This window comes from Delphinapterus leucas, chromosome 14 (genome assembly GCF_059928025.1).
Source record: "Delphinapterus leucas isolate spDelLeu-1000000601 "Yukka" chromosome 14, BTC_Dleu_Yukka2, whole genome shotgun sequence".
NCBI lineage: Eukaryota > Metazoa > Chordata > Mammalia > Artiodactyla > Monodontidae > Delphinapterus > Delphinapterus leucas.
Genome location: NC_143142.1, coordinates 13,898,114 through 13,920,872, shown reverse-complemented (window position 1 = coordinate 13,920,872; position 22,759 = coordinate 13,898,114). Strand labels below are relative to the sequence as shown.

The 22,759-nt window shown below is 46.9% G+C and overlaps 1 non-coding gene across 1 annotated transcript; it reads right to left on the bottom strand.

Moving 5' to 3' along the window:
- Positions 1-22,446: 22,446 nt before the first annotated feature.
- Positions 22,447-22,518, bottom strand: TRNAE-CUC (transfer RNA glutamic acid (anticodon CUC)). Its single transcript has one exon. It is a non-coding gene; the product is annotated as a tRNA-Glu (tRNA).
- Positions 22,519-22,759: the final 241 nt, after the last annotated feature.

The window sequence follows — 22,759 nt, the reverse complement described above, 5'->3', positions numbered from 1 at the left end:
TCTGCTCACCCGGAGGGCAGTTTGTGTCCTGGTGAAGGCCTGTCAACTGTATCCAAACAGATTTGCCTGCGTCTATCTCTCAGCCCTTTTACAGCCTTTGGGTTTCTCTAGGCCAATGTGGGCTTGATACCCATATTCTTCACAGGCTATGTAAATACCCATTTTGAGATGCACCCACATGGTGGGCGGGTGAGTCAGGACCAGTTTGTTGTCCTGGGCCCTTCTGATGAGGGCGGAGGGTCAAGGTGGATCTGTAGACGGGCATCGGAGAGAATGACTGCGTTTGGAGAAGGGGCAGTGCCAAGGGGGTTTACAGCCTGCCTCCTCAAAGCGTGGTCCTCAGCCACTCAGAATCTGCCTTTTAACAGGATCCCCGGGAGCTGGGGGCGCGTATGAAAGTTCGAGAAGCGCGGTTTGGACTGGTGGATCTCAAACCTCACTGCCCGTTAGAAATCCCCAAGGAGCTTTAAAAAATACCAATGCTCAGGTCCTGCTCCAGAGATTCTGACCTCATTGGTCTGAGATGGGGCCCTAATATGAATATGTTTTAAAAAGCCCTCCAGATAATTCTAATTGAAGATCGCTGATTTTGACTTAGAGCCGTGTTTCTTAAACATTTGCATGCTTCAGAAAAACTTGGAGAACGACTTCACATACAGACTTCTGGTAAACGTTTAACAGCAGGCCATCTGGGGTGGGCATGGGGTGGAGGAGAAGCCCTGACTGCAACCAGCTTCTGCAGTGTAAATATTCCACTGTGGCTCCTGTGATGCAGTGTAAACTGGCTCCACTGGCCAACCCCCGGCCCCCCACCCCGACCCCAGGTTTCTGACTCAGTAGGTCTGGGGTGGGACCTGAGAATTTGCATTTCTAACAAGTTCCCTGTTCGGCGGTAGCCCATGTTGCTGTTGTTCCAGGGACCCCACTTGGAGAACCACTATGTTAGATGAGAGGTTGGAAACAGGTGGCACCTTGAGAGAGAAATCGGGTTAGTTTGAAGTAGGTACTGGGAGGGCTGTGTTGAGTAGGATTCTGAGGCTGTGTGAGACTGAGTGAGAAAAAGTGCTCTACTCAGTTAATGGTGTCTACCACAGGCATCTGACGGAGGCAGTGGCTGTCCCTGGATTTTCTGAGTGCTGCTTTCTGATGCCTTTAAGAAAATAGAAAAGAACGAGGAATTAGATGGAGCCGCATTTCCTAAGGACGTTGGGGAAACAAGAAGTGAAGCTCAGGGACATCCCTGGTGGTCCAGTGGTTAAGACTCCACACTTCGGGGACTCCCCTGGTGGCGCAGTGGTTAAGAATCCGCCTGCCAATGCAGGGGACACGGGTTCGATCCCTGGTGCGGGAAGATCCCACATGCCGCAGAGCAACTAAGCCCGTGTGCCACAACTACTGAGCCTGCACTCTAGAGCCCGTGAGCCACAACTACTGAAGCCTGTGGACCATAGAGCCTGCGTGCTGCAACTACTGAGCCCGCATGCCACAACCGCTGAAGCCCGTGAGCCTAGAGCCCATGCTCTGAAACAAGAGAAGCCACCGCAATGAGAAGCCCGCGCTCCGCAGCAAAGAGTAGCCCCTGCTCGCCGCAACTAGAGAAAGCCCACCGCGGCAACGAAGACCCAGTGCAGCCAAAAAAAAAGAAAAAAAAGTGAAGCTCAGTGTGTTACAGGCCATCTCAACGACTGAGAGCAGTATTCCTGACTATCTGAGAAGGTATACATAGAAGATCACGGTTAGTACAACTCCCTCATTTTAGAGAAACGGTTTCAAAGAAGGGATGGTTTCCACCCAAAACTCACAGAGCCCATTTGTTTAGATTCACTCAGGCTCTAACTCTCAGATCTTGAAAAACATCAGAGAAGACATTTCCAAAAAAAATTACTCGGGCCTTCGAATGCCTCAGCCGAGGAAGGGAGAAGATCGGGCAGAAACTATAAAGGAAGTTTTTCCAACCCCGGTGGCAGGGCCGTGCTTGAACTCCTGCAGCATTCCAGGAGCAGAGAGCTAGAAAAAAGAAAAGGGAGGGACCCCCGAAGGCCGGGGTGATGGAAGATAAGAAATTCCGATTTCAATCTCCTTACTTCCTCAGACCCAGGCTGTCTATAAACTGTATGCAAATGTGTTTACTTTACATTTTATTTCACTCAGAGTCACTCAGCTGTCAGGAGCTGTATCAACATGTCAGTTGGTTGAAGAAACAAGCGTTTTGAGTGGAAATATTTCGGATAAACAGACACAATGTTATGACAGATCAGAGCAGCCCAAACATGGGACGGGGGTTGGCGGTGGAGATGGTGAAGAAGGAGAAGGGGGGCCGGGGTAAAGCCGCAGAAAGTAGATCTGTTTACCCTGGCACATGCACTGGAGGGTCAGTTGAAGACAAAATAGGTTTTTTATGACTTGTGTTGTGTGTGTGTGTGGAGGGGAGAACGACTTCCTTCTCTCTGGCGTTAATGCGTTTTGTCAGCTGAAGAGTAGGGCCTGCTTGGTGGGTTACCAGGCACATTCCTCTGATGTCCCTGCTGATTCCACGGGAGGAAATCAGGCAAGAAAAAGAAAAGACAAACCCACCGGATTAACTTAATTAGCGATGGGGAGACCAGTTGCTTGGCTAAATCTAACAGCCTGTTCGAAAGTTGCCCTCCTTTTTGCTTCTTACTTGGGCTCTTTTGCAAACTGAATTCACAGGAGGGACAAAGAGATTCCCTGGTTTGTGGTCAGGGGTGGGAGGGATGTGTTTGGGGGAGAGGTGACCTGGCTATTAGGTCACGTGATGCATAGCTTTGATTTTAATCTTTGGAGTAAGTGATACTGTGGCAGGCCTAACTACCACAGTACTTTTGTACTTTCACTAACCCAAAGTACAGAAAGAAAGTATTTGGAGAGATGGTCTCTTCTCTTAAGCCATCCATTCTTTTCCCCATCTCTCAGCCCCCCAAACACGCACACGTGCGCGCGCACACACACAGATTATATTTTGTTGGTCTGTGTCTATTTTTAGTTCCCAGGCCATAGAGTTTGATGGCCTCTGTCTAAAAAAGAATACATATTTTCCTTAAACTAACACCTACTGCTTATCAAGCACTTACTATGTGCTGAGCGTAACCTTGCAAGGTTGGAATGATTCACCCCAGGCTGGAGGGGAGGGGTCCCAAGGCTCAGAGTGGTGAAGGGACGCGCCCAGAGCCACACAGCCCCATGGCTGGTGAGTGAGCCCAAACTTCAACTCGGGTCTGGCTGGCTCCAAGGTCTGTGTTCTTCCAGCTTCATCAAGTGCTTTGTTGAACTTGTGGAGGGGAGAGGGTGGGTGGCAGGGTAACTTTTGGAGGACTCGGGAGCGGTCGGCCAACTCAGCCAGGCTAGACTTGTCCACCCCCGAGATGAATTTGTCCAGGAAAGGGACCGCGTGCTTGTCCAAATGTGGGACAATCTGGCAGCTGCCTCGGGGGTGTGCTTGGAAGATGTTGGCAAGGCCTCCACAGCTCAAAATTGTCTCCCCCGTCACATGGCCTCAGAATTCCACCATCAGAGAGGTATGCCCCCGGGCTTTAATGGAAGACTTTTTGGAGGCAGGCTTTAAGTGTAGACACTTCCCCCAGAAATGATACACCTACGCCCTTCCCTGAGTCCCCTCCTAGCAGGGCATCCAGCCCACACTGCCTGGCATTGGAGGGTGGCTTCATGGTCCAGGTATCCTGGGAGGCAAGCAGGGAGGCCATCAGATGGGAGGGGGGCAGGTCAGGGGTGGGTCCCAAGGTTGCTGATCAACCATTGTACGGAGTCTGGGGCTGTTTGGAGACAAAGCTTCACATGTTTGCCCCAGAGAGAGGGCCTCTCAAGGCCCCACCTGTCTCCTTGCCAATCCCGACTGGTGTGTTTCAGGCTGGAACCCTAAATAGCCATGCCAGGAACAGGGGAAGCCCAGAGCTTGTCATGGGGTCGCAGAATGTCACAGCTGCCATTCAGCCAGTCTTGAACTCCAGTTAGTCACGTTCTTTCTTAGCCCCTTTTTTTCCATGATTATACCACCTGTAGGATTATTTTCTTAATATTTTCCTCTAAACTGACTCACTTAAAAAAAAAACAAACATCTATTTTAAGGCTAGCAAGCATAAGTTTCCTCACCAAGAAAGGGTACAGACAAATTCAAGCCGTCTGGCTTTTGTGTGACGAATACAAGCATTTTTTTTTTTTTTTTTTTTTTTAGGAAAACAAGCATTAGTGAAAAGTTGAAAAAAAGGAAAATATTGATACACACATTCTTTAGTCTCTGTCACTCGTGGTTGGATTTTCTCCTTGTATTTTTTTCCCTAGTACATGTTAAAATAACGATTAGCATAAAAATGAATTACTGCTCATCCAGATACTACCATAAATCATTTGATAATAGGTATCACGTATTGCCCAAATCTCCAGTCTTATATATGGAGAAACTGAGGTTCAGAGAAAGAAAGCATCTGCCAGGGACACAGCTGTCTGAGACCACATAAGGCCGCGAAGCGTCCTGGAAAGATGTAAAAAGAGCACCGGATGGGGAGTCAGGGGCTCCTGGCTCAAGATCTAAGAGCAGAAGCAACTTCTGTTTCCTCTCTGGGCTTTAATATCCCAACTATGAAAGAAAAAGAATGATGTTACTTTGGGTTCTTCATTTGGGGGTCTAGCAAGAAAGGGGGGGGCACGGGATGAACTTGGAGTCCCTGGAATTTTTTTTTTTAATTGAGGTAAGATTCACATAACGTAAAATTAACCATTTTAAAGCAAACTATTCGGTGGCATTTAGTCCATTCCTCTATCTTGTTCCAGATATTTTTACAGTGAATATTTTCAAGCAGTCATCCCTTTCCCCCCTCCCCCCAGCCCCTGGCAAACACCCATCTGCTGTCTGTCTCTATGGATTTGCTGATTCTGGTCATTTCATACAAATGGAAGCATACAATATGTGGCCTTCTGTGGTTGGTTCCTTTCACTCAGCACCATGTTTCCGAGATTCATTCGTGATATAGCACATATCGGGACTTTACTTCTTTTCATGACTGAATAATATTCCATTGTATGGATATACTGCAGTTTGTTTATCCATTCATCACTTGATGGACGTTTGGGTTGTTTCCACCTTTTGGCTCTTATGAATAATGCAGCTACATACATTCATGCACAAGTTTTTGTGTGGACATTTGTCTTCATTTCTCTTGGGTATATACTTAGGGAGTGGAATTGCTGGATCATATGGTAACTCTGTTTAACTTTGTGCGAATAGCCCCTGAACATTTTGTGTATGTGTTTGAGCATGTGCCTTTAAGGAGATGGCTTTTGATCAGATTCTCAAGAAAGGGTAAGCAGCATAGAAAGTGATGACCACCCCCCATACCCCCAGTCCCTCCAAGATCTATTCCGGCTTTAAGATCTTTCTACTCTTGACTCCCAGCTCTGAGAAGACCTCATCTTCCTTCCCACCTTGTTTAGCTTCCTTTAACCAGCCTTCTCTGTGCCAGGCAGTGGGCTGGGCACGGGGGATCCAGTTGAAAGAGTTTCTATCCGCCAGGGTGGGGCGGTGTGCAGAGGTGGGAGAGCTGGGGTCAGGGAGGCTTCCTGGAAGAGGAGGCACTAGCTGAATCTTGAAGGTTGCCTGAGAATCAGGAGGGCCAAGAGGTGGGAAGGGCGCTTCTGAGTGAGGAGACAATACTTCCCAGTGCCCTTGGCAGGGACGCAGCTGGCTGGAGTGCCCTTTCCTTCCCCCGGCGGCTCAGAGATGGCTGGAAGCACAGATGCTTGGAAATCCTGTCTCGTTGACTCACCAGCTCATCAGTGTGGGCAGTTGCGGGCCAATACTCTGATTGCCGCTGAAGGCGGTGGCGGTGGCCCAGGGCACGTCTGAGGATCACTCAGGGCCCCGGGAAAGCAGGGGGCCCCCACAGAGGGTCTGCCCCCCATGCTAGAGGCAGGTGTTCTGCAAGTTTCCCACACAGGCCTGCCAAGATCGTCCTCCCGCTATGCAGCACACACGCACGCAGGCGTGCTCTTTCATCCCCGGGGCCTCTCTCTGGGAGCAGCTGGCAGGGCCACTGGGGGCATCTGCGGGTGGCCAGCGGGATGGAGTCTGGAGGCCTTGGCTGACCCGCAGCCCTGGGGCCCGATGCTTCTCCTTCTGCTGGTGTGCCCTGTCGTAGATTTTCTGGGCACCTTCTTGGTGGAGGACGGGCAGGATCCGGTTTCACAGCAGATTTGGAGGGACAAAGCCACGTAGTGCTTTGCTGGATGCCTGGCCCTGTGAAGAGTTGGTGGTTAACGTGTTATTTATGGTTCCCTCCTGTCTCCCCTCTCATATTAAGCCTCTGGGTGGGGCATGATGCCTCTGCCTGTCAATCAACCAACCAGCCCGAGAAGCTGATGAACGAGAGTTAACCAGCTAGTTTTACGCAGGGCTCATGCATTGTTCTAGAAGCTTCAGGAAATGGGCTGTAGCCCGAGTGTGTGTTGCTTTATTAATGTACCTTTTCATGTGGTATATTGATTTGTAATTATGGATCTTTTATTTAAAAAATTTTTATTTTATATTGGAGTATAGTTGATTCACAATGATGTGTTAGTTACAGGTGTACAGCAAAGTGATTCAGTTACACCCGTTATTATGGGTCTTTAAAAATTAGAAAAAAAGAATGTAATGGTGGTAAAAAAAACTATCATAAAATTTACGATCTTAACCATTTTTTTTTTAACATCTTTATGGGAGTATAATTGCTTTACAATGGTGTGTCAGTTTCTGCTTTATGACAAAGTGAATCAGCTATACATATACATATATCCCCATATCTCCTTAACCATTTTTAAGTGTGTTAAGATTTACCATCTTAACCATTTTCAGCGAAGTACATTCATCTTGTTGTGTCACGGATCTCCAAAACTGTTTTCATCTTGCAAAATGGAAACTGTGTTCTCGTTAAACACCAACCCTCCATTTCTCCCTTCTCCCAACCCTTGGCAAACACCCTTCTACTTTCTGTCTCTATGAATCTGACTACACTAGGAACCTCATATAAATGGAATCACACAGTATTTGTCTTTTTGTGTCTGGCTTATTTCACTCAGCATAATGTCCTCAAGGTTCATCCATGTTGTAACCTGCGACAGGATTTCCTTCTTTTTAAGGCTGAGTCATATTCCATTGTATGGATAGACCACATTTTGTTTATCCATCCGTGGACATTTGTTTGTCTATCCATGGACATTTGGGTTGCTTCCACCTCTTGGCTGTTATGAATGGTGTTGCTATGAACATGGGTCTAGAAATAGTGAACCCTTTTTCTTAAAAGTTTAGCTGCACAGTTAATAAAATTAATAACACTTCTTGTAAAAAATTAAACCTATACATATGACTAAAGTCCTTCTAGCTACTTCCTCCAGCCTCCCCACCCCAATGATAACTTCACTATTATCAGTTTATCAGTTTTTTTTTTGTGTGGTACGCGGGCCTCTCACTGTTGTGGCCTCTCCCGTTGCGGAGCACAGGCTCCGGATGCGCAGGCCCAGCGACCATGGCTCACGGGCCCAGCCGCTCCGCGGCATGTGGGATCTTCCCGGACCGGGGCACGAACCCGCATCCCCTGCGTCCGCAGGCGGACTCCCAACCACTGCGCCACCAGGGAAGCCCAGTTTATCAGTTTTGACTTTATTTATGCACACACACACATGCATATATGTGTGCATACATATCTATATATGTTTCGAAAAAAATGTATGCACAGTCAATTCTGCTAGAGCGCGACGTATACATCCCTAAGATCATTGCACTATGCAAAATCGCACAATAAAAACCGCGGGGCTTGTGAGAAAAATAAGGCTAAGGGGACAACAGTCAAAAACTTTATCAGTAACACATAAAAAAACAGGAAACTAATAAAAACTATAGCACCATTTGACACATGTTAAATGGTTAAGAAATATTTAACACCTAAATGCTGTAATAACCATGGAACTTGACTTCGGCAAAGTCCTGAACTTTTCTTGTGGAAGTGGTGTCGGAAGGGCCGCAGCTTGTGAATTCTTGTGAAAGGGTAGCAAGAGTTTGTCTGAAATCAGAAACTTGTCACCCAGGTGTGAATGGGTGTGGCTCACAGTACCGGAGAAAGCTGGAAGAGGTTGCAGGGTATCTGTTTTGTGTGTTCCTGAGTGGTCAGTTCAGCTGTGTGCAATTTTCTGCATTGACCCAGTGTTTCTTGTGGATGAAATCGTGCATATGAGCAAACACAAAATTTGGTTATGCTCAAATTGCTCCCAGATATATCAATCACAATGGAACAAATTTATGTTTTCAAAACAAGCGCAACTGGCTACACACACACACACAGAAAATAAATGGTGCTTTTTGAGTGTGTGTGTTTGCATAAATTGATTCCTATTCTAAGGATGTAACTGTTTGTTTGTTGTTGTTTTTTTTTTTTGCTTAACAATACCCCGAAGAGCTTTTCCATATTAGTAATACAGGCTTGTCATGTTTTTGCTGCTGGATAGAGTTCCACGGAATGCATGCATCCCATTTAGTTCTTCCCCTAAGGATGGTCATGTAATTAATTATACTGTAGTCAAATGTACATAGCAAAATTTACCATTTAAATTACCTTGAAGTGTACAGTTCAGTGGCAATGAGCACATTCACATGGTTGTGTAACCATCCATCTCCAGAACTTTTTTTTTTTATCACCCCACCCTGAAACTCTACCTATTAAACAATAGCTTCTTGGGTTCAAATCCTGGCCCACCACCTATGGCTGAATGACTCTGGGCAACTTCTTTGCTTCTCTGGGCCTCTGTTTTCTCGTCTGTGAATCGAAAGCAAGAGTGCATAGCGCCCAGATCTGGGCTGATGGTCGCATGAGGTGTTGCGGGTAATGAGTCCAGCTCCTTGCTTGGCACGCTGTAGGTTCTTAATAAACAGCTTTTATTGTCCTGTGAAACTGACCAGGTGCCCCGTATGCTTTGCTGTGATTTATCTGACAGCCGGTTCCTGTGAACAGGGGGTGACATGGCGTGGCTTGCTGGGATCCAGAGCTGAGGGAAGGTAGAGTCTAGAAAGGTTCCTAGTGGACGAGACCTTTGTCCGTGCTACTCTTCCAGCTATTATTTTAGATGGAAAGTTCCAGGCCCCTCCCTGCCCACCCCGTGCCCCAATCCAGGGCCTAGGCCAGCCCTTGGGACTCTTGGGAGTGACCCATTTTCAGCCTCGGTCAGTGCCAGCCTGCCCGCTGGGGCTGCCAGTTGCAATGTGCACGGTAGCAAATGGATTGAGGTCACGGAGCAGATGGCAGTAACTTTCGGTTGAGATCTGCCAGCCTGCGTTGGAACCAGTGACCCGGGGGTAAATGCGTGTGCATCACCCTCTCTCCCCCTTTGGTCTATAACTCTGGGACCTCGCCCCTTTCCAAGGCCTGTTCAGGCTTCTCCCCAGGTGACCGGAGTGTCCTGTCAGATTTCTTGGGTTCCCGGGAGCCAGAGGGAAAGCCACATTCTTGCAGGCAGCAGACACGCCTCAGACCCCATAGCGCCTGGCTCCTCCTTTTTCAGGAAGCTCAAAGCTCCTTGGTCTCTTCATTTTATTAATCTGATGCTATCCTTGGGGGTTATCATTAATCCCATTTCATAGATGGGGAAATAGAGGCAGGAGGAGGATGACCCAGGAACCCATAGCTCCTGTGGGTCAGAAGGGATTTATTGCGGCTTTTTGGTTCACAGAAATCTTGTAGAATCTGGAGGAAGCTAGGGATCCTCTGGACACAGATACGTAGATATGTCTTACTCTCGACTTTATCTCTAGGACCTAAAGCAGCACTGAGCATACTGCGGCTGCTCCAAATCAAATATTTATTGAATGAATGAGTGAATTGATAAGCCATGGCTAAATCCCTCTAGCTTGAGGCAATTAAAAAATTAAAAGAGAGAGGGGCTTCCCTGGTGGCGCAGTGGTTGAGAATCCGCCGGCCAATGCAGGGAACACTGGTTCGAGCCCTGGTCCGGGAAGATCCCACATGCCGCGGAGCAACTAAGCCCATGCACCACAACTACTGAGCTTGCGCTCTAGAGCTCTCGAGCCACAACTGCTGAAGCCCGCGTGCCACAACTACTGAAGCCCACGCACCTAGAGCCCGTGCTCCGCAACAAGGAGTAGCCCCCGCTTGCTGCAACTAGAGAAAGCCCGCGTGCAGCAATGAAGACCCAACGCAGGCAAAAATAATATAAATAAAATAAATAAATTCAAAAAGAGGAAGAGAAAGAAGCATTTTCCGTTGCTCTTAATCTTAAGGAAGTTAGCTGTTCCCATTCTACAGATGGGAAAACTGAGTTATAGTTCTCAGGAAGTGGGAGGTCTTCGTAACAACTCCAGGTAGCACAACTCTTAATGTAGAATGTTCCCAATAGACGTGGCAACCTTGGGACAAGTGATAGATGAGTTTGTAGTTGAGAACAATCAAAGCTGGAAGAAAATCGCCAATATTTCCTGAACCTATACCAAGACACCTTCTTTTCAACCCTTGCATCTTCTAAAATGCTTTTTCTCTGAGGGTTGGTAAAATTCTATTACACTGTGTTTTTGAGAAAGATGTGTGATGCCTCTACAGACAATAGGAATTGGAAGGTCCTTGGAGAAGCAAAGGAGGTGAACCCGTTAGAGAGAGCAAGAGGGAAGAGCATAGGAGGACAGAATTCCTGAGTGGTGGTTTTTCTGGTCTTTCTTGACCTCAGCTGCCCCTCAAGAATCTTCACCGGTCAGGATGGCGTGTGAGGAAAGGCCCAGAAGGTGTGGAACATGGTAGTAGGAACTTCAGACTTGACATCGGAATTCTGGCTTAGTCACCCCCCAGCTGGGCTTCAGTTTCTTTTTCTTTCTTTCTTTTTTTTTTTAAATTTAATTTATTTATTCATTTTTGGCCGTGTTGGGTCTTCATTGCGGTGCACGGGCTTCTCATTGCGGTGGCTTCTCTTGTTGTGGAGCATGGACTCTAGGCACGTGGGCTTCGGTAGTTGTGGTGTGTGGGCTCGGTAGTTGTGGCTCACGGGCTCTAGAGCGCAGGCTCAGTAGTTGTGGCGCATGGGCTTAGCTGCTCCGCAGCACGTGGGATCTTCCCGGACCAGGGCTCAAACCCGCGGTCCCTGCATCAGCAGGTGGATTCGTAACCACTGCGCCACCAGGGAAGCCCCTGGGCTTCAGTTTCTTGACATACAGGTCAAGAATGGGGCAATAGCACTGAACCTTTGGGGTGGTTACTATAACAGTATATTACATGTACAACATGATAAATACAATTAACACTACTGTGTATGGCATATGAACATTGTTAAGAGAGAAAACCCTAAGAGTTCTCATCACAAGGAAAAAATTTTTTTCTATGTCTTTAATTTTGTATTTACATGAGCTGATAGATGTTCACTAAACTTACTGTGATCATCATTTCGTGGTGTATGTAAGTCAAAACATTGTGCTGTACACCTTAAACTTGTACAGTGCTGTGTCAATTATATCTCAAGAAAACTGGAAGGAAAAATACCCCGGTATATTATGTACCAAATGGGAGAAGTTCTCGGCACATAGTAGGTATACAACTCTTGCCAGTCCAGAGGAATCGGGATGGTGGGCAGGAGTTGGGGCCGTTTGGGGTTATGACCATGGGATTTTCTTCGGGGTGCAGTGGAGGGTGCTTTTTTTTTTTGCGGTACGCGGGCCTGTCACTGCTGTGGCCTCTCCCATTGTGGAGCACAGGCTCTGGACGCGCAGGCTCAGCGGCCATGGCTCACGGGCCCAGCCGCTCCGCGGCATGTGGGATCTTCCCGGACCGGGGCACGAACCCACGTCCCCTGCATCGGCAGGTGGACTCTCAACCACTGCGCCACCAGGGAAGCCCGAGGGTGCTTTTAAGAGCCCTCCTCCTGGTGAAGGCCCAGCGAGGACTAATGACAGTACTGATCAATCACAGCTTACTTTTGCAGCGACACTTCCATGAAGAAGAATCCCCAGGCCTTCTCCAGCCACTGGCGAAAGCCAGGAGCTGACCCACCTCTGCCCTAATAGTACCAGTTTTTTATAGACTACCTTTCATCCCAGCATCAGGCAGAGCTTAATAATCATGATCTCTGGCCCCAGCTCTGCCCCAGCCTGTGCTTTAGGGACCGCGTTGTTAACCTTGATATTTTCTGCCCCAGGGAAGGAACTGTGGCACCAGAGGGGCAAGGGACTTTTCCCCAGGCTCTGCCACAGAGTCTAGCCCTCAAATCAGCTCCTTCTGTTGCCCAGCCAGCTAGTCTGTCTCGTAGGTGCCTTCCTGGGAGGAGTGGCCTAGACAGGCAGCCAGTTGTACTTTTTTTGGTACATACATCAGCTACATATGACATGAGTGCTGAGGGTTTTTTTTTTTTTTTTTTTTCGGTACGCGGGCCTCTCACTGCTGTGGCCTCTCCCGTTGCGGAGCACAGGCTCCGGACGCGCAGGCTCAGCGGCCATGGCTCACGGGCCCAGCCGGTCCGCGGCATGTGGGGTCTTCCCGGACCGGGGCCCAAACCTGCGGCCCCTGCATCGGCAGGCGGACTCTCAACCACTGCGCCACCAGGGAAGCCCTGTTTTTTGTTTTTTAAAGATTGTAGTAGTTCGTTTAATTGCTTACCTGTTGATTGGTCTTTGTCCCTCTAGTAGATTTCAAATCCCCTGAGATCAGGGACCTCATTTCTCTTGTTCACCTCAGTAGCTTCCACACCTGGAACAGTGACCAGCACACAACAGGTATTTAATGAGTCCCCGGATTCAAGAACAAATAAATGTAATATAGACCTTGGTCTGGGCCAACCCGCTGACAGTGGAGAGGCTTCAAGGAGGAGAAAGCATTGGAGATGGGCCGTGAAGGATGAGGAGCTCTCCAGCTGAAGGCAGAGGCACGCCTTGTGGGCAGATCGTAAAGCAGATCTAAAGGTGTGGAAGGAGCTCTGAAAGTGGGTGGAATTTAGGAGATGGTGAGAAGATCCTAGCTTCGGGCAGGAGGGGATGAGTGATGAAAGATGTGGCTTGAAATCTCTATGAGGCTCATATTCTTCAGTGAGGAACTTGGCATTTGTTTTGGAGGTCACGTGGAATGACAGCATCCGATTTGACCTTTAGCGAGACCCCTTGGTCGGGGATGGTGTTGATGGCTTGGCACCCATGGCAGTGGCCCAGGGGAAAGATGCTGAGGCTTTGTGCTAAAGGCAGTGGCCTTGGGAATGGAGTCGGTGGGCAGGGGGTAGAGATGGACCTATTAAAAAAACTAGCTGGTTGGGACTTCCCTGGTGGCGCAGTGGTTAAGACTCCACCTGCCAATACCGGGGACACGGGTTCGAGCCCTGGTCCGGGAAGATCCCACATGCCGCGGAGCAACTGAGCCCGTGTGCCACAATTACCGAGCCTGCGCTCTAGAGCCCGCGAGCCGCAACTACTGAAGCCTCCGTGCCTAGAGCCCGTGCTCTGCAACGAGAAGCCACCACAATGAGAAGCCCACGCACCGCAATGAAGACTAGCCCCCGCTCGCCGCAGCTAGAGAAAGCCTGAGCACAGCAATGAAGACCCAACACAGCCAAAAAAAATTAAAATAAATAAACAATCAAATTAATTAAAAAAAACCCAAACAACTAGCTGGTTGTCTCCAACCTTCATAAAACTTTCATCGTTCTACCTAAGTGGAGACCCACACTTGCTCACACCATTTCTTCTCTCCCTTCTGTGCTGGATTTTAAACAGTAGTTGGCAACTTTTCCAAAGTCCATTGTCTTTCAAAAATATATGTTTTCGTGCACTTTTTAGGCACTTAGTCCGTATGCATTTAATGAAAAATAAAAATACTTTCTTTACCTTTCGTTTCTTGGAGCCGAGCTCCGAGGCCGTTGAACAAAGGCCTCTTGACCATGCAGCATGGTGGAAAGAGATGGGATTCCTGAATTCTGGCCTTATCTCTGCTTGATGTTTGACTTTAGGCAGGTTCGTGTTTCCTCCCTGGGTCTCAGTTTCTCCATCTGTAAAATGAGGGAATTTAGTCATCATTGGTTTTCTAAAGTATATTCTATGGAATGCTTATTCTGGTAGAGACTTCATTAAAAAAGGGCGGAGGTTGTCGGTCTCATATATTGGGGGAAATAGTGCATCCTCTGTTCCCTTGCTGGAGATTGACAAAGATCGTTTGTGTAGTAGACGCTCTGAGAGATGCTATAGTCAAGGAACCATGTTTAATTTTAAGTCACTGTTTCGCCAGTGATGGGATAGATAGAATCAGTGATGACAGAATCCTGAAATTCTACAGGACTCTGGTTTCGAGATGCTCTGAATTTGCCTAGAATGTTCTTTCAGTTTGAACAAGCTGAGATTCCAGGAGCAGTTGCACTGAACTCCTGTTGGTTGAGTCTTTCGCCTGCGTTTTCCACAGGGAATGGGTTGGCCTTGGGGATCTCAGTCTTTCCTCAAGCCCCCCAAGCTCACCACCAACTGCAATGATCATCTAAGAAGGAAGGGGAGGTTACCTCGCATAGCCCTATTCCAGAATCTCCTGGTCTCCCTCTTCACATCTCGAATATGAGTCTCCTTATCAACCCATGTCTTCTCAGGATATGGTTCTGCCTCCCCCTGTCCCTCTGTGACAGTGACAGATCATGTTCCAAAATGAAGTTTTCTCCAATAGAGCTCCACCCTTTCACCCCATCCATGTTATTCCTGTTCTCTCCCAGCATCTGATAAGAGCTTTCCTTTCACAAACCCCTAAGGCCCCCACGCTGTTATATGAAAAATGATTCCATGGTGACTCAGTTTGGAATGAAAGAAAGTCCAACAGATTTAAAAAATTCTACAAGAGTTTTCGGAGCCTAATGCCTATGCTAATGTGCTAATGTCTAATATGAATCTCTAAGGGGGTGTCAAGAATGCAGTATTGATCATGGAGCATTTTTCCCCCTCATAGAATATCACAAGGCACTAGGTTCAAAGATGTCCATTTTTGGAAATTCTGCCTTCCCAAGTTTCTTTAAATCTCTAATGCCTCTTTCTTCTCTCTTTACTGTTTCTTCTCCACCAGTACGAAAGCTTGCTGAGGGTCAGAGAGCCTTATAATCCTGTGTGTCTCCTTTGTAGCGCTATTTGTTCACAGAACCATTTACTAAGTGTATCTTTGGTGAGCCAAGTTCAGGACTAGTTGTTCACTACGTTGTATATTGTTCTTTTTGCTATTTAATATCTAAATGTCTTTCTTTTTTGGGAGAAATTCCAAAATAGGTGGGAGACAGGGACTGCTTCCCATTCCACAAGCCAAGGGGAACAGATTTCCTTTCCCCCATTCCCTAGAAACTAGGATGTGTCAATAGATTAGTGCTGGGCCAATTAGATATCCTGCCCGGGACAGAAATCTTGGAGTGACATTGAAAGTATTTAGCTTTTATCCCAGGGGCAGCGGGCAGTGGTGGTGAGATGGTGAGAGCGGGATTCTTGCTGTGCTACAGCATTGGGATTTCAGCCTCCTAGCCTCCCTTGTTTCTTGCCCACTATTCTTGCAGATTCTAGGGGTGATCCACTATCCTGGACATTTAGTTTCTGCCTCAATTGGAATTAGTTGTGTGGAACCAAAAATCCTGACCCCTCTTGTCAGACCCATGTATTCATGCATCCTTGTATCCATCTCTCCATCTGTCAATCCATCCATCCATCCACCAGTTACCCATCTATTCCTCTAACATAACAGACACTGAGCTAGGCGCTAGGCATATGCAAAGGTGAATAAATCAACAGGAGCAGGAAATAGCAACAAACAGATGTCCTATTCAAATGATGGAATGTGGAGAGAGTGTCACAAAGGAACAATGAACAAAAGCATAGGCTGTGTTTAGGAAAAGGAGTGGTTCTGGACATACTACCACCCCCAGGCATGAAGGGGTGAGGGGAGGGAAGCAGTTTTCAGAATCCAGAGACAGTGTGGGGAGAGGCCTCCTGGCAGCAGCTGTGGCCTTGGGTGAGGGACACAGTCAACCTGTGATGACCTGGCAGGGAAGGGACCAGAGGATAAATACCATGTCCACACACTCCTCCCTCCCTCTGATCTCATGCCAGAGCCAGAGAAAACATTGAGTTGGCCCATACAGGTCAGCCTCCTGAGCATAGAGCAGAATGGAGAAAGGTAGGGAGTGGATCTGGAAGGCCGAACAGAAGACACTGGGCACAACGATGTCACTTTTCCTCTCACATGTTTCTTGTAGATTCTTAGTTACCCAGTATCCCGAACATTTATTTTCTGCCTCAATTAGGGTCAGTTGTTTGCAATCAAGAAACTGGCAAGCATATCCATCCAACCATCCATCCATCCATCCATCCAATCCAACCAATCCATCCAAACCATCCTCTCTATATTATCTAACATCCATCCATCCATCTAAACATGCATGCGTCCACCCATCCACCCAAATATCCATCCATCCATCCATCCATCCATCCATCCATCCATCCAATATATCTAACATCCATCCATCCATCTGAACATGCATGCGTCCACCCATCCACCCAAACATCCATCCAAACGTCCATCCATCCATCCATCCATCCATCCAATATACCTAACATCCATCCATCCATCCATCCATCCAATATATCTAACATCCATCCATCCATCCAATATATCTAACATCCATCCATCCATCTAAACATGCATGCGTCCACCCATCCACCCAAACATCCATCCATCCATCCATCCAATATATCTAACATCCATCCATCCATCTATCCATCCATCCAATATATCTAACATCCATCCATCCATCCATCCATCCATCCATCCATCCATCCATCCATCCAATATATCTAACATCCATCCATCCATCCATCCAAACCATCCTCTCTATATTATCTAACATCCATCCAACCATCTAAACATGCATGCGTCCACCCATCCATCCAAAGATCCATCCATCCATCCATCCATCCATCCAATATATCTAACATCCATCCATCCATCTGAACATGCATGCGTCCACCCATCCACCCAAACATCCATCCAAACGTCCATCCATCAATCCATCCATCCATTCATCTACCACCAGTGGGTTTATACTACGCTCAGATAAAAGCCAAAGTATTAATGACCTATCAGGCTCCCATGGCTTGCACAACTCCCCTCCCCCATTGCCCATCTGTCTCTGTCTCCCCCTACTCTTCTCTTAGTTTCCTCTACTCTAGCCACACTGTTCTCCATGCTCCACTCTAGATAAGCTCCCGCCTCAGCACCGTTATGCGTGATGTTCCCTCTTCCTGGAGCACCCTACCCTTACGTAGCGCCCCTTCCTCCCCGCTCCTTCCAGGTTTTTACTCAAATGTCATCTTCCCTGTCCACCTTTCATCAAATGGCAACTCCTCTTTACTACTGTCCCTTACTTTCCCTTTTAACACTTTTCACCATCTCACAGACTATATATTACTTGTTCTTCTTATTTATTGTGTGCCCCCCACTCCCACCCCACAATCTCCCAGTGGAATATAAATTCTAAAATGAAAGGATTTTTGATGTTTTGTTTATTGCTATATTCCCTGTGCCCCAAAGAATCCCTACCACAGAGAAGGTGTTCGATAAATATTTGCTGAATATATAGACCTACTGTATAGCATAGGGAACTCTACCCAATACTCTGTAATAACCTATGTGGGAAAAGAATCTGAAAGAGAATAGATATATGCATATGTATAACTGAATCACTTTGCTATACACCTGAAACTAACACAACATTTTAAATCAACTAGACTCCAACATAAAATACGAAATCAAAAAAATTGTTGGATAAATGATGAAGATATGGAAGCAGCTCTGTGAAAGTTTCCAACGTGCTACTGGAGGGGAATTCAGCCAAGCTGTGAGAGCTTCTGCAAACTTATTTCATCCCTCGCGCTGCACAGGCTGAAACTCAAGTGAGAGTTAAGATGCTGCTTGTGCCCTTAGGAAGTGTCCTGAACTTTCCATGGAAGCTGTGGACTTGGCTCTTAGTGACTTCTTGTCCTGCTTAGGAAAACCTGAGGGCAAGGAAGGGAAAAAGTGAACACTTCACACATTGTATCTTCAAAGCACTTAATAAATGCTCAAGTAATTAATTCCCTTGGCTCTCTGGGAAGCGAATTTTATTGTCTCTCTTCTGGCAATAGGGAAATGAGTGTGCTGGGGAGTTCCGTCATTTTCCCAGGACCACGGAGCAAGCCGGGAGTGGTGCCAGAATGGCGTTGGCATCCTCTGAGTTTCTGGCCGGGAGGCCTCCTGTTTCCCTGTTGGTGGGCAGAGGAGTGGAATCGATGGGAAGTAGTACAGAGAGTCTTAGAGGATGGCTCTCCCATTTTCAGGGGACTTCGGGAGCTGGGTGCTTGGGAGGTTGCACAGAAATGGGAACCCACCTGCACCCATTTTTCTTCCAGTGTCCCAGGCCTAAGTTGAGGCTTAAGTGTAAACTTCACAAAGCCAGGGGACGCGAACTCTCCCAATGCAGAGCATGACAAAGCGGGAAACAGATGAAGAACTGGCGTTTGCTATGCCTGATTAATCACAGTTCCTCCGTAGTCCTAACTCCTATGCTCCAGACTTTTCCCCTTATCTCTTCTCCAGCAAAATTTACCTATCTGATTTTCCATACCATCAACACTCTACCCTCTGGGAGAAAGGTTTTCAAAGAGGTTAACTACTTACTCTACGGGACTTCCCTGGCGGTCCAGTGGTTAAGACTCCGCACTTCTACTTCAGGGGACGCAGGTTTGATCCCTGGTTGGGGAACATGGCACGGCCAAAAAACAAACAAACAAACAAAGGGTTGACTGCGCTATAGTAATAACATTGATGGGTGTTCCAGGGAATTCGCATTCTTACAGGTTTATCTCCATGCCAATATTTTTCTGTATGTTTGGGCTGAAAGTTGGGAGACCTGAGTTTTAGGTTCTGCCATTAACTTGCCATGTATCAAGGTGGGTCTTTCTTTCCCATCTATTGTATAAATGATAATAAAGACCTATATAAATACTTACTATGTATTAGACAATGCTCTACATGCTCTAAGTGTATTGTTCTATTTACCCCTCACAATTTCATGAGATAGGAACGATTTTTCTTCCAATTTCATTTTATTTTTAAAAAATTTGTTTATTTATTTATTTATTTTTGGCTGTGTTGGGTCTTCGTTGCTGTACGCGGGCTTTCTCTAGTTGTGGTGAGCGGGGGCTACTCTTCGTTGCGGTGCGCGGGCGTCTCATTGCGGTGGCTTATCTTGTTGCGGAGCACGGGCTCTAGGCGCGTGGGCTTCAGTAGTTGTGACACTCGGGCTCAGTAGCTGTGACTCGCGGGCTCTAGAGCACAGGCTCAGTAGTTGTGGTGCACAGGCTTAGTTGCTCTGTGGCATGTGGCATCTTCCCGGAGCAGGGCTCGAACCTATGTCCCCTGCATTGGCAGGCGGATTCTTAACCACTGCGCCACCAGGGAAGTCCTCTTCCAATTTTAAAGATGAGGAAACTGAGGCAGAGAGAGGTTAAGTGATAAATCTCAGACTCAGAGCTGGAAGGTATCAGAAGTGGGATTTGAATCCAGGCAGCCTGGCTCCAGAGTCTGGGTTCATAACCACTACAGTATAGGGATTGATTTGAACCAGGCGTGGGATAAGACTTCAGTGAAAAAGTCAGTTCCAGTGGAGCTTGTATGAAAGTAACCCTCCTCCAAAAACATTGAGAAAAGCTGGACATAAATACATGCAACAACTGTTTATAAGAATCGGAATGCACCAGCACATATAGAATTTGTGGGAATATGATGCTAGGGGGAGGGGAAGGGGATCTTTAAATTGATCCCAGCCTTTTCTCTAAAGACTTTGGTTAATTCATGGTGCAGAGGAATAGAAGGTGAGCAGAAACTCGCCGTCTTACTGGGCTGAGGATTCAGAGGTCGGACTTTGGGGCTTCCAAAGTGGTTAGAAGTTGAGAGGCATATTGTAGAAAGGAGGGAACCTCAGAGACGTGAACCCAAATCTGACGGCTTCTCTTCGTTTCACTCCTACTCTAGTCCAAGCCACCAGCGTTTTACAAAGACAATGACCACAGCCTCCTATCTGGTCTTCACGATTCCATCTTTCCTCCTTTTCAGTTTTTCTCAGCATAGTGGCCAGAGAAGTCTCTTTAAAAACATGAATCTTATTATATCCTTCTCATCACCTCCCAGGGTTCTTAGCCTAAAATCCAGAGTCCTTACTGCGTGAACCACAAAGCACTGGGTAATCTGACCACTGACTCATTGGCCCCCATCACCCTTTCCTTGACCACTGGCTGCAGCCACTTTTGCCTCCTTGCTGTTTCTCAATATACCAACTCCTCTCTTCCTTCACGAAACCATGTGTTTGCCCTTCTTTTTCCTCCTAACACTGTTCCCTCAGATTTTCCGCACAGCTTCCTGATGGTCTGTGCTCAAATGTCACCTAATCAGAGAGGCCCCCTCTGGACAGTTCCACAAAAGGACCCTCCACCTTCACTCTATCCTTTACCTTTATTACTTTTTTCATAGCACTTATTCCTATCTGTAATTATTCCACTAATTTTTTATGGTTGTGTAAAACAAATCGCCACGAACAGTGGCTTAAAACAGCACACATTGATTATCTCACAGTTTCTTTATGTCAGGAGTCTGAGTGTTCTGCTTAGGGTCTCAAAGGGCTGCTATCGAAGTGTTAGTTGGGCTGCTTTCTCATCTGGGGGCTTGACCGGGTAAGGATCCACTTCCAAGCTCACTAAGGTTATTGGAATAATGAATTTCCTTGTAGTCATAGGAATGAGAGCCCTGGCTTCTTGGTCAGTGTCAGCTGGAGGCCGCTCAGCTCCTAGGGGCTGCCTGCAGTTGACTAACACAGCTGCTTTCTTCATCACGCCAGCCAGGAGGGTCTTCAGCGCGAGTCAGCTAGCAAGACCGTAAGGCCATAGAAATAACATTCCACCACTATTGCCATCTTTTATTGGTTGGAAACAAGTCACAAGTCCCATTCATACTAAAGGGGAGGGAATTACACAAAACTGTGAATACCGGGAGGAGGCAGGAATCATGGAAGGGGTAACTTAGAGTCTGTCCATCACAATTATATTCTATATTTATTCATTTACATTTATTTTATGTCTCCTTCACTAGATTGGAACCTCCAAGACTACAGGACTTAATTTGTCTTGTTTGTGAGTGTATCCCCAGTACCTGGAACCATTACTGTCACATAGTAGATGCTCGAAATATATTTCTTGAATGAATAAATGAAACAAATATATATATATAAATACACACACACACACACACACACACACACACATATATATAATCAACCAGCTTTCTTGAAAAATGCAGTTTTCTAAGAATCCTGGCTTTCAGTCAGGTAAGAGCTCTCATTAGAAGGGGTCAGAATCAGCAGACCTCATAAGCGTGTTCCATTTTCGAATGTATCCACTCCAAGACACCAGAGAAAAAGCGTCCGTGTTTAGCCTGGTTGGGTTTTGGAGACCTGACTAGTAGAGAAGAAGGTGTGTATATGAAGCTTTGGCCTCGGCTGGGATAAGTGGGATAAGTCAACCCCGAAGTCATCCGAAAGCTCAGCATGGGGGCTGGCTTTGGAGTCAGAATGGCCCTTTCTCACTGTGACCTTTGTGATTAATATACCAGATTCATAAATACACATATGCATTATCCACACATCCATTTTTATATCAATAGAAAATGCTTTCCAGATGTGTGTTTGAGGTGCTAGGCTTTGTGCTGCTGACTTTTTATTTTCTGTTAGGTCTCAGCCCAGCCCAGCACACAGTCTATTGTTTTTATATCAAAAAGACGGGTCATACCTGCTTAATAAGCCAGAGGAATTCACTGCAACCTGGGGGAACCATAGGAATGTGGTTTTCAGATCCGATTAGAGAGATGCGGCCAGGTCCCCAGGGTTCTCAGGTTCAGCTGCCTCAGCCTACAATGTCATGCATTGTCTTCCAGGCCTTGTGCTAAATGATTCAGGTTTCTGTAGCCCCTCTTCCGTAGCCTGTGTGCACAGCTCCAGAGCACACCCGAAGGGGAGTTAACCACTGAGCTTTCGGTTAGCTTTCTGGTCTTCTACTGTGGCTGCAAATGCTCTTTGTGGTTGGCCTTTGCAGGGGTTTAGAGAAGAGAAGAGAAGTCCAAATCCTCCCCAAGTTTGAGGAGTCTTTGCTCTTTGACTTGCGGGTGGCAGGGAGCTCTGGAGCAGACTCTTTAGAGTCAGAATCCTGACCTGGCCATTTACTAGCTGTGTGACCTCGGGCAAGCCCCTTGACCTCTCTGAGCCTCCAGTGGTTCATCTGTATCCTGTAGATCTTAACACTTCATATCTCTTGGCTTAAATGTTTTTTTTTTTTTTAAATTTGGCCACGTCGTGGAGCTTGTGGGATCTTAGTTCCCTGACCAGGGATTGAACCTGGGCGCCAGCAGTGAGAGTGCTGAGTCCTAACCACTGGACCACCAGGGAATTGCCTCTTGGCTTATTTTGAAGGTGAAATGAGATGATGCATGGAAAGCTCTTAGCACAGAGTCTGGTACATAGCAAACCCCTAATAAATAAGAGCTAATATTATTACTACTACTATTATTATAATTTAACTTAAACCTGGACCCACACTGATTTCCCTATGGGGGTTCATTGGTTTAGAAGTGAGTGTGAACAAAACGCATTCTGGAAGTGCTCCCTTAAAATTTCTCTTGAAACGTCC